This window comes from Zophobas morio, unplaced genomic scaffold (genome assembly GCF_036711695.1).
Source record: "Zophobas morio isolate AGI-343-1 ecotype UQ-CSIRO unplaced genomic scaffold, CSIRO_AGI_Zmor_V1 ptg000656l, whole genome shotgun sequence".
Classification (NCBI taxonomy): domain Eukaryota; kingdom Metazoa; phylum Arthropoda; class Insecta; order Coleoptera; family Tenebrionidae; genus Zophobas; species Zophobas morio.
Window position 1 is genome coordinate 240,851 of NW_026972759.1, and position 12,996 is coordinate 253,846.

Sequence of the window (12,996 nt, forward strand, 5' to 3'; positions counted from 1 at the left end):
TTTTCTTATGGATCTTTAAAGTAGTGACTTTCTAACATGAAAGTTTTTGATTTTTTTTGTTTTATGCAAATTGCTGTGCATTTAATAATATCTTAAAAAGTTATATATAGTGTCTAAAAGACCAAGAATTTATATGCTATTACTTTAGTAGGAAAAAGTAACTAAAAAAACTTTTTTTTTTAAAATTATAATTTTTTTTATAAACGGCAGTGGGAAAATTCTAAGGCTATTTTTTTGTTGGTTTTAAAAAGTAATAAAAAGTTAAAATTTTTTTATTAACACTTTATTGTAAGTAAAGTAATAGATTCCATTTTTTTATCATATTTTTTAGTCAGAAGACCTTTTTGCACAAGGCCATACAGATAACTTTCATACTAGTCAAGGGACGGCCTTCTTTTGGCATAGAATAAAATGTAAATGAATGCCACATGTAAAAATAACCAGTTTTGTTATATTTTTTAAAGTCTAAAGAACAGCTTTTCTTTATTTGCGCGCACTTCTGCGCTGGTACAATCTCCCCTTCTACAAGAAATATGTTCTAAAAGGGTTGGCCCCTCAACTTCATCAATACTTAAGTTTTCGAGAGTGAGGACTGATGTCTTAATAACGTTTCATAAATCGTTATTCTCTCGGCAAAGAAACATATCTTCTGATCTTTACTCCCCGCGAAAGAGTGCTTTGTCTTGCAGATGTTATTAGTGAAATTTGAGATCCCTCTTCTTCACACTTGGGACATTTAGAGAACCCGTCGAAAACTTCAAGTCCTCGGTCAAGCAAAAACCTCAATCAACAATTGAAAAAAAAGACCTCGTTCGAGTAGGAAATATATATATTGCCTACTTCGAAGTCTAAAAGGGAGAAAAACACCTACTTTAACTTTATTTAAAGGCGCTAAAGTTTCCCTTGAGTATACGTTAAAAGAGTGGCTTTTACCCCTGACTTTGTGGATATATACAGCGTTGGGGCCATTTGGTCGTCAAGGACTTCTAAAACACCAGTACTAAAGTTAGCACATGAGTTAATGTTAGGAACCCACTAGAGTTGGAATAGTTTCATGAATAAAGTAGTAAAATTAGTATTGGTGTTTAGATGGTAAACTTTCAAAGTAAGAAGCTAGTTCGACTCTGGCCAGTACAAGATTATAAGGATAATAGTTTTTGATCCTCGAATAAAAAAACTAGGAAAACTCAAATACTACGATTAAAGTAGGAAAAATAACCTTTCTGTCTGGCTTAGTTAGAGTTTTCTCTACCACTCTCTTTAACTATCTTATAAATGATTAAAATGAAATAAAATAATAAATAATCTAATTAATATAGCAAAATAATAGAATCGAGTTGAAGTGAACAATTTCTTTGATTTACTGCTTTCTTTGACTATAGCTGAAAAGATAAAGTGGGCTATTTTATTCAATCTTACATTCAAGGTAATAGTTGAACACAGTAAGGCGTGACTATGGCTCCAGATGACATTATTCAGCATCAGCTTTCGCCTTGTGTAGCGGTAGCCGATAACGGACTACCCGAACACAGTGACCTAGGTTAATCAAAAAGATAGCTAAAGATTTACTGTTTAGTTTTGCTTAAGCTGAGTGGTACATTAGAGATAAGAGATAGTTATAGTCGTTATATTATGGAGAATTTATCCTTATTTGACTGAAGTCAATCAGTTGTCGTTCCGCTATTTTTAAAAGCATCTAAGGACTCTACGAGGTCAAATTAAAATTAACTATCTAGTTAAAGTATCTTTGTATCGAGCTAGCTTCAAAGTAGTGTATTAGTTAGTGACATTATCACGACGGTTAGTCAGATCCATTCGACTTTGTCTAGTCTTTGGCTAAGTTAGAGACTCTAGTATGTCCAGTGACTACCTATGGTGAACGGCTGCGGACAAAAGCTTCTATTGTACTCTGGAATAAAGTTTGGCTAACTAACTGAACTAAAAACAGAGCGTTTTGGGTTACCCTAATAAGAGGGTTGCTATGATGAGTGGTATTAAATAACACAATAAACATCGGTTCGAGATGCTTGTTTCTAACATTGTATTGTGCACTATTTTACTCATTTCCATATCTGCCATTTGTGAGATGTGCTCAACGAGTTAGACTGATTTGGCTAAAATTTGTGCTGATTTTGACTAATTTTAAGGCTAATTTTTAGATTAACTTTGACTCCTTTTAGCTTAGTGTCAAGTCAGTAAATACTCTTCGCATCGATTCGAGATGCTTTATGACTAGCTGGAAACTAGCTATGAACTATTTGTAAAAAAAATATTAATATTATGCTAGAGTTAGAACTTGGTACTAGGCTTCAATAGAGTAGTAGCAGGATTTCGGTACTAGACTTTCATGCTAACGGTAGCTTTAGGGGTATAACTCTAGTTATTAATGGTTAGACCGTAGTTTGCGCCGCCTTTCTTAGCATTTAAATAGTGCTTACTTATATAGGTTATAATTCTAGCATCATACTCCAAGACTAATAATGAAAAGTGTCAATTCGAAATAAACTAAAAATATCCTAATTATTCTCCGTAGCTAAAGAAAAGTCTTGATGAAATTGGCTAAGTAGTGTCTAACTACTGTAGCTTTGAGCTAAATCTGGCTGGGCACTTGTGGAGTTAGTTGTGAATAATAAAAGTGTACTTATTATCATGAATGGCAGCAGTTTAGCGTAGTACTTATCAGAGAAAGTAGTATGATAGTATTGTTCCCTTTACTAATGCAAACAAAAGTAGCGGCCCCTCCTTCCACTTTTATGGGTAATATTACTGTTTATGCCTTTTGGAGGGTCTTTTTGCATACTTCATCTTATATGTTTTATTAAGCTATCCCAACTCGAGTCCTACTTTACTCATTCGAGTTCAAATCCAAAAGAGTCTTATGCTCTCCCAAGGTGAAAGAACTTACTTAAAAACTTCAACTTCAATAGGTCGATACTAGTAATAATCTCACCAACTAGGAAGTAATCTTGGTTTCTAACTTTTACCCTAGTTAAAATCGAGACTCTGCTGCCTGTTTCTGAATCTCCTTCGTGTGGTAGTAATCTTGTACTTATTTCCGAGTATCGACGAGTGGTCTATAGATCTGGACAGTGATCTCTAAATTTCATTAAGTTCAGTGAGGTGGGAAGTCCTTGAGCTTTATCTTTATCATTCTGCATTGATAGCTACCTCTATCAGATTTATTTGCATCCATTCAAGGTGCTTACCTTGTGCTTGACGCCTTTGCGTTCTCTAACTAGATTTGTTTTGTTAGAGTTATGACCATGTTGCTTTAAAGTTAAGTAACACACAAAGAGATAACAACTCTTTCACTTAATTTGAAGCTTCGCGTTGACTACTAACCTCCCTTTAGATACAGTTTTAACCTAATTTGCTTAGAAAGGCCTTGGGATTTCCTTGTTGAACACTTTTGTGTGAACATGCTAAGTTACTCAGTTAAGCTCGTGTTCCGTGCAAGTAAGTGCGATTATTTTTAACTAGAAAGTATCCTTGATTGTTATCGTTATAATTGTTAAGTGACGTTTCTTGAGTGCTGTTACCTACTAGTAATACTCAATGTTATTAAACTTTTTTATTATTATTTAAAACAGAGCTATTATCTAGTATATTTAAACATCAGAATCGCTCGTATATGAAATAGGAGCTTTTCTCTCGGGCCTCGTTGCACTCGCTCGTCCGGTGCGAGTATTTTATCTTAACTTTTGAATCTTTTTATCATATTTTTAGCGCGGGACGTGCAAGGCTTCCTTGGTTATCGCTGCGACCACAGCGAGGTTGGCGTCAGTTATCTTTTAAAGATCCATTCATGGCCGCTGTGCAGGCTGGTGCAATTTAATGGTAGCGTTAGGTGCTCTTTTGGTGCCTTTGACCGTTTAATTGAACCTAACTGATGAAGCTTCGGGATTTCACTGTACATGCTTTAACGGTGCAAAGATTGCTTTTTGCCGCCAGAGCGTTATCGTAAAGTGTTCAAAAAAGATTGGCCCTATATATTAAATTAGCGCTCAACTTAGGCGTTAGTCCCAACGAGTTTTCGATGGTTTCGATCTAGGTTACTTAATGGGTTGCCGTCCAAAGAGTGGAATGCTGCGGGTAAGTAAACTTAACTTCAACGGGTCATTTATATCTCTACTCTGCAGGAGCCAAAACTTGGTGTCAGTAAATACTAAAACAATCTACTTGAGATCAACTATGACACTAACGGCTAATTAACAGTGAAATCCAATGCAACGTGATTATGGTAACTTCCTTATTAGAGTTCTGTGTTGTGAGGTTTCTGCAGTACTTCGGAGAGTTCTAAAGTTGCAATAACTAGCTGAATTAATCAATCAAACATATACTAAGGACGCACGGGTCGAAAGATCTGCTTTTAAAACTGGTAAAAACTCTAGGTTGGGTAAAGACCTTCGGGAAGGTTAAATCTTAACTGTATCTTAGGTTTTAACATTATGGTTAGTAACGTATTGCTCACTAAGGAGACTTGGTCCTAAACGGATAAAATCTAAGAGGATTTTATAGCTAAACCCTAATAATAAACACACAAACAGATCACAACTGTTTCACTTATTAGGACAGCTCCGCTTTGAGTACTAGCATTGCCTTCCGGGGCAGTTTTTTCATAATATACCGAGGAAAAGCATGGAAATCCTTGGCTGAAGCCTTGGTGGACTGTGCTAAGTTGCTAAGTTAAGATATTGTTCAGTGCAAGTAGGTGCGGTCAAAAGCAAACATGAAACCTAGTTTAGCAATGAGCGATGATAGCAAAGATTGTTTGCCTCCTTCCAAGGCCGCCGGCGACTGATTCTCCTTGTAGCTTAGGTTCTCCCCTTGTCTCATTGGACTTGGTGGCCGGTGTGTAACTCCACTGTAATGATGTGTGTTACTATAGTTTTAGCTACTAGTACTATATATATAAGGCGACCATATTGATTAATTTATTTTGTACGGTGTTAATTTTAACTGCTAAAACTCTCCGAGCGAAGAAGCCAGTTGAAACCTAGCCAACACCTTATTTTAGTCTTTAGTTTAGTGCTATTTACCCATAAGAATCAAAAACTTTAACCTCCTATCTTTCTACGGGTATAAGCACTGTCTTTGACACTTTGGGCGTGTTATTAACGAGTTAAGTCGTTTAAAAACCCGTATAAGAGATAAAGCTAATTAGCTCTTTCTCGATGTGTGCTCTTTCTCTCCTGCACGTGGCATCTTTTGTATCAGCGCAGGAGCTGGCGTCGCATCCTCCATTAGCTCGACCACAGCGAGGTACGCGTCGGCTATCCTTTAAAGATTCAATTTTGGCAGCTGTGTAGGTTAGGCTGTTAGTGGTAGCACTAGACTTCTTTTAAGGCCTTTGGCTGTTAGCAACTCTCGGTGCTGGTGTACACTCATATATAGAGCGAGGATTGCTTTTTGCCGCGAAACCATTATCGTCAAGAGGTCGGAAAAAATCATCCCTATATAAAAAAAGCGTCTACCATGGATGGTATTCTTTTAGGCTTCACGATGGATTTCGGTGTAGTGTTGCTATTGGGTACTATCCAGAGATGAAATGGCGTGCAAATGAAGGCTTATCTGCCGCGGCTAAGGTCACCCTCTTCTGTTCGGCAGTGCATGGCGGCTGTTCTTGGAAGCTCACGGTTTATTAATTCTCATACATAGCAAATTATGGCAGTATCCGAGTTAATGCTTCGGGCTACTTTATGGAATTACAAACCAATGGACCGTGATTATGTTACCTTCCTGCGGTGTGCTTTAAGCTCAGGGCTGCACGTTACTCTGGAAAGCTGTAATTTCTCTACTGGTCGTATGGAAAGATAGACCTTTAAAATTGGTAAAACCTTCATATAGTTTGACTTCTTTGGCAGATGTCATCTTCCTTGCGTGAAGGAGCGTACGTGATGGTTATGCACATGCCTTGCGGCTGGCGCCTTCGTTTTTGGTATTAGAACCGTATAGCTCTATGACCAACCTTAAGAGGGTATTGACTATTAATTAGTAAAGGCTAATTAACCTTGAACTTTTTAGAATAACGCCGAAGGGAGGTGTTCTGGCATTGACTTCTGAAGCTATTTATTCTTAGACTTAGTAAATGAAGAGCATTTTGAGCCTTTATTGAAACATTAGCAATATTGGCTAAGTTGCCAGAGTAAAACACTGTCGGCGCAAGTTACAAAGACAAAAGCGAACTTTGTGGCTGCTCTGGCGATGAGCGGTGACTAATAATAGTATGCCTCGTTGTTAGGTCAATGGTGCATTTCAACATTTGGCTTATGTATCTAGTGATAGGTCAAGTAACCTTGAACTAATACTGTCTTGGCTAAGGTGTCGGAGTGCATCAGTGTTAGTGACATGTTGTTAAGGTCGACCTAGCTAACTGATCGAAGCAACGTGAACTAAATAGTGTCATTAATCATTGTACTTATTACAGAGGCTCTTTTACCTCAAGCTAGGGTGGGTTTGTCACATTTTAGTTAAATAAAATTATTTGTAGCAAAATAATAGTACTTCTTTTTTCTTGTTTAGTCTGTTAAGCTCTATTTTTACGTATCATTGCGATGTTATACGAGAGTATTTTTGTTCAGCTTTGTAAACGAGTAAAGCATGGAAGTTTACTGTCAAGGTTGAGGAGAGATTACAATATCTAGTAAGTCTTGCAATTCCCATTTGGTCAATAGTTTAGAAAATCGTGCAACTTTCTAACAAATGATTTTTTAAACATGAGAAAAGTTTTATTGATTTATTTCCATGGTTCTGCTAGCGTAGACGTTAAGTTTACCTACTAAGGTGAGTTGACTTTTTTTAAATATTTAGATTATTGAAAGTGAAAGGGTTAGGTTGGAAGAACTTGTCATCGAACACGCTGTATTCTTGCTAACTGATAGTCGTGAAAGCAGGTGGTTGCCCACTGTCCTTTGCCAGGCTCATGATAAAGTTAAGCAGCTTTTAGATTTTATTAAGCTTCATCTGTTGAGGATAAACTAATAGATTTGTATGAATACCGCTTTGGGTTTCGATTCTTTTGTGGTTATGCGCCATTGAAATTACGATACTCCTATTTAAAAAACGCTTGAGTTATTAAAAAACTATTATTAAGATAAAATAATGATAGTAGTCGGTATAGAAAAAGGTTTTAATTGAATATTTTAATTATTTTCATTTAAGGTTGTTTACTTTTGCTCGGATGTTGTGACTCCAGTGAGCGTAATATTTATACAAACCGTTAATGTGACTCTTTGCTAATTATCTACATCAAATCCTTTGAAAGCAGAACATTGGACCAGTAGTGCACATTAACGAGGCCAGGCCTATTTTCGAGCACTAGTATATCATCCTAATCAAATCAAAAAACTTAACTTTGCTACTATGAATGCACTCTAATTACTACATGTTACTGCGTAGCTTCCTTCAGTATACATAATAATGCAATGGTGGGCGTCCCTTATAATTTTAACTTTTTTTTTTAAGCTATTGCAATTATGGGCTTGCAAAATATAATAATCGTGTGCTAATAAAATACCTTTTTGTAAAGACTTTCCTCTACCTTAATCTACATATAAGTAATACAATGTCGCAGTTTTAGTTTAACAGGATAAAAGGTTGACTAAAAAAAAAATAACTAAAAAAGATATTATACCGAGGAAACCTGCTAATTTTTTATAAATAGGCCTTCCCTTTATAGCAAGCATTTTAACAGTTGAATTGTTTGTTTCCTTTTTGCAGTATCCGGAAAGGTCAGTTCATTTATATTTTTAATTATTTTCTCTGAACTTACAACCCTTAAGTGCACTTGCACTAAAATAAGAGTACTAAAAAAAATTTAACTTTAAAATTACTTTATATACCCGTTACTATTTTGTTAATATTGCCTAATATTGTTAACCTTTCTATCTCCAGCACTGAAGTTGAGGAGACCCCTTTGGGTACTCCATATTATATGGTGACCGAAGCAAGCTTTTTTTAATTTTGATTAAATAAGTAGGAATAGTTCCTCACCAAATTCGAGGGTTTTTGTCCCTGTATAATTTATTAATGTCCCGCGGGGAAGCTTTTAGTAACTGCGTTTATGCTCTGAGAAAGTTAGCAATTAAATCAATTACAATGAATATTATAAATATTTAAAGTCTTGAAGGTCCTGCATGCCTTTTGGGATAACAAGGAAGAATTGTTATTAAAGTGTTGCAACGACGCTCTTTACTTGGAGGAGATTACCGAGTTGGCATTTACGAAAGAAAATATTGATCAAGTAAATTGTTATTGTGTTTGGTCGCCTTATTCAGTAGATTCTCTTACTGGAGTTTTATGAACAGTTCTACTTGGACTCTGACCTTGAGGATAATAAAGAGGATTAATATTTAATTGCTTCATCATTTTGCAGCTATACAAAATAACTTAATAAAATGGACATTTCTTTATAGGGGGTATGGAAGTGCAACCTTGCCGAGTTCTTAGTCCGACAATCTGACACTCCCGTCACGCAGGATAGGAGCGCACGTTTGTACTAAAAGCTGAACTTTTGTATCAAGCAGTCGATCCAACACCAATATTTTATTTTCATTTGATATGCAATAAACGCTACGCAAATGTTTAAAAATTAATAGAATTTTTGTTAACGATGTCATTATGAAAGCCAATGATGGAAGATGAATAAATAGATGCACCAATTAAATTACGCTCGTGATAGCCACTAACAAAAATTATATACTAACTTCAAAGAATTTATGGCATAGTGTGTATACTAAAAAGTTGTTAAGTTACTACATCGGTTGGTACACTAAAGAAACATGCCCTTACCCCTAGAGAACCGGTTTTCACGAGAAAAGTTAGAAATACCAGTTTGGGTTCTAAGTTCTTTAATGCCCCGGGGTTTTTTCAGGTCTCCAAAAGTTTGGGGTTGTTAGGCGTTTTGAGGGTTTGAATGTTTTTACAATAAATTATAAACACACTCCCAGGGCCTGTTATTTAACCTATGCAGATAAAATTAATGAGGCGGGCCTTATTATCAATAAAATATTTTAGTTAGCAAGGCTCTAAAATTTATTTATATACTATAAGATTTCAATTATTTTTACAGTTCTATACTGAAAGTAATAAAATCATTATTATCAATAAAGCTTATATTAAAAAATAACCATAAAGCTGAACTTCTGTTATTAATCTTCTTTTTATAGACAAAAATTATAGTTTTTTAAATTTTTTTTTAAATTTTTTTATAGTTTAAGTTAGAATTAGGTAAATTATTTAATCTTGGGTATAGGATTTTATAAATCTGGTTACAGTAATCTAAGAGAGTTCTTCTTTTTAGGTTTGAATGGAACTTTAGTTGCTAAGTAAATTAGGTGTATTACACTTTACAAAATAATTGTATATTGTAAGCTACACTAACACCTACAATTTAGTGAATCTCTCTAAGGTTTTGCTTAAGTCTTTATTTAAAATATTTTGTTTAACTAAGTTGAACTTGTAAATTAGGTTATAAATTAGGTTTTAAAAAGCTATATTTTTTTTTAGAGTTATAAATATGCAAACAATACTAAATTTTAAGAATTACTAATAATTTTAAAGGTAACGTCAGTTATTTTTGCTTTTATTACACCTGCAAAATCTAGATTTTGTATGACCAACAATTAAGATATAATAGATTCTATAAAACAGATAAATATAAGAGCTTCGACGAAGTAAAATAAAGTCAAAGAATAAAGAGTTACTAAATAAAAAGGACACTAGAAGTGCTAAGAAAAAAAGTAATTAAAAAAAAAAGTAATGTAGTCACTTAGTAAATTATTTATACTACTACTAATAGATATACCAACAAAAGTTTGTAAAACGGTTCACATGGTCTCAAAACCTATTGCAAAAGGATATATAGTTTGGAGTGTATATAAAATATATAGCTGAAAACATAGATTGTAATAAACAAAAGGTAGGGATAACAATTTTTTTTTTTTGAAGTGAAAAAAGATACACAAATGAACCCTGAAACAAGGGCATACAAAATTCCAATTCACCATCACAGTTTAATTTTAACCCAGAACAAATATAAACAAAGCCATCAACCAATAGGAAAAATAAAAAGTAATAAAATTTATGGTTCTCCCACAAAAATATACTTTTTAGTTTTATCAACAACTCTCTTTAAAGGGTCAAACTCTGCTAAAAAATCTAAAGACTTTATTTATGTTGTGTAAGGATTATGGTGTTCGTTTTTTTATAAGGTCAATGGGCACTTAACGGCATGACCTTTCAAGAATGTTTTTATCTTTTTTTTTCAACACTGGCTTACTACTGTCTAATTTAGAAGCACTTTAAACTATCTGATTTAAATTCCCCCGCCCTCGGGGGTTAATAAATTATTATTCACCAGTGCCTTTTCCCAAAGGGTTATCGTGACTGTCCAAAATGAATGAGCGGTTTCGCAGAGGCGCATTAGGCTGGGATCGACCACGTTTAATATAGTATATACTAGTAAATAATACTATCCGTATACTGTAATGTCCTAATGCTATTCTAGGACGCTACCGTTTATGAGATGTAAGCTCTCTTTAGCGCACCACAACAAACTGTACATATATTCAGCCTCGATGTAGTTCGAAGTAAGTTTAAACCGTGCCAATCTAAATATAAATGTTATGATTTAGTTCATAAGCTTCTCACTTTGCTGGACTAATGCAATTTTTAGCGTGATAATAGGATTATGTACTATTTCAGAACCGGTTTCAAGGTAATCTTAAAGTTTCTAGAATCGATGCAAATAGTGTTATCTATGATACCCATGCTAGCAACCTTTAAAGTTCCGAACAGTACAAGACAAAGATATAGTTCAAGAAAATACCACAGGCTTTCGGACGCACCTATTCACTCCAGATGCAGGCATTGCTACCACTTAGCCTTATATTACACAAAATCAAAGGACCTACCTACACCTTTGTCTAAAAAAAAACGGTTCAGTAGGCAATAGTCCTAGTATATCAACACCGGTTTGATTATCGAGAGAATGTTAGTAAGCTAAAAGCTAAGTTGTAAATCCTTTCTAGTCTAACACCGTTCGCCATAACCCTTAATGAACTTATAAAAATGGGACCTTTTAAAGATCTCAAGTGACTTATTAGTTTTCTCATTTTTAAGAGCAGTCTATTGGTCCAAGAAGACTTTTGGCTGTTGGACTAGACTATTCTCCCCTAGGACTCATCAAAGTGCACGGTAACTCTAATCACTTTCCCTCAAAAGCACGATAACCATGTTACTGCCTACTGTGTTCTGATCATATAACTGAAGAGATAGGATGATTAATTACGAGAGCCTACTGTATAATTTCAGCTCAAGTCAAGTCAAGTTAACTAGTTCGAAATATAGTTAGTCAGCACCCTTCAATATAGTGACTACATTTCACTTGCCGTTTTTCCTTAAACGGCGTCCGACACATATACATCATAGGGTGAAGTTTGAAGTCACATCGGATCCTATAGGTTGAGTACAACGAGGAATTCCACCTTAGGGCTAATTTTCTTCGGTCGCTTAACGATAGTAACCTACGCCGTTGTTGTGTTAAATCGTTACTTTATTAAGAGTGTACAACATTGCAGGAAAGCGCCGAGGATAGCCAACAGCCAGGTCTCCTACTCAGAGCCCAACCACCTAAGCTGAGGTATAACACTGGCCTTACGATGTACCTAACTTTCGATTAAGAGCAAATAATATCCTAGATCGCTGTGACCACATGGCAATGAAAGATGCCCGCGCAAGACAAGCATTGAGGATATTAAAAAGATAAAACGCTGGCACCGGCGCGAGCATCGAGAAAGGAGGTTTTCCCATTCTCTTATACATGCCTTTTGAAGGGCTTAAATATACAAAATACCACCCTTTGGAGGGGTAAAATAGTGTTCATACCCAAATTAGTTAATCATTCCTTTCAATATGAGATAAAGATGTTAGATATTAATATATATTATTATCTTTTTTATATACATTTTCATAACAAAATTATATATATATTTATATATCTTGTTACCTCTCGCTCTCCTGTATTATACATACAACAAAAATTCTAGACGCCTAAGAAGCAGTGGGCGCTAACGAAACGCTCTCCAATAATTGGTACACTAGTTTTTTTTTTGCGAGTTTTTGGGTGGTGTGTCGAGGAAAGAAGAAACCGTTCATAAATTATATGGCAACGATGTAAAGTATCGTTTCAAATATTCCATGTCGCCTCCGGCATCGAGCGAGACAAGCTTGTTATGGCCCATGTGCAGCGAAGAGACTATTGGCTTAGACAGCAGGTGCATATTTTATGAGTGCCCGGCCTCACAACGCAAAATAGCGCAGCACGATAGTTTGCTGCTGGCGCAAAGTAAACGATAAAAAAAATTCGATTCGCCATTGAGATTCACGTGTGACCGCCGCGCGTGCTTACAAAAAGTTAATATTAACAAAAGAAATTTATACTTTAAAAAATTAAATTTTCTAATAACATTATATGTGTAATATATATATAAGTATATTACAATAGTAAAGTATGGTTAAGGAAAAAGAGAAAATGTAATAATATTTATTAAAAAAAAAAATGTATAAAGTATAAAAAATAGAAAGGAATTTATAATCTTTACAATACAAAAAAAAAGATATAGAAATATAATATATATAAGAAAAAACAATTATAAATATGCACTAGGAATATAATTACATAAAAATCTAGCTATCGAGCAAATTTTTATGTAAAATATAACTCCACTTAAACTTTTTTTTTATTTTTAAAGTTTTAATTCTGTGTTAATTTTCATTATAAATTTTTATTTAATTCCTTATTTTTATTAGTTATATTTTTTTATAGGCACTTGAAAGCTCGTCACTCAAACAGACTTTGACTTTACTTTTGAAGCCGAAAGTATATTTAGTCCTTTAGGGTTAGGGTCATTTAACTATGAAGTTTATACTAAATTAAATCGAAATTAATGTAGAAATATCCATGGGGTTTTATCTATAGTCTGTCCACAAGGTTTT

The 12,996-nt window shown here is 34.6% G+C and overlaps 1 long non-coding RNA gene across 1 annotated transcript; it reads left to right on the forward strand.

The window, feature by feature from the left end:
- Nucleotides 1-7,666: 7,666 nt before the first annotated feature.
- Nucleotides 7,667-8,305, forward strand: LOC135121637 (uncharacterized). Its single transcript, XR_010279067.1, has 4 exons — nucleotides 7,667-7,730; nucleotides 7,894-7,919; nucleotides 7,976-8,075; nucleotides 8,129-8,305. It is a non-coding gene; the product is annotated as an uncharacterized LOC135121637 (long non-coding RNA).
- Nucleotides 8,306-12,996: the final 4,691 nt, after the last annotated feature.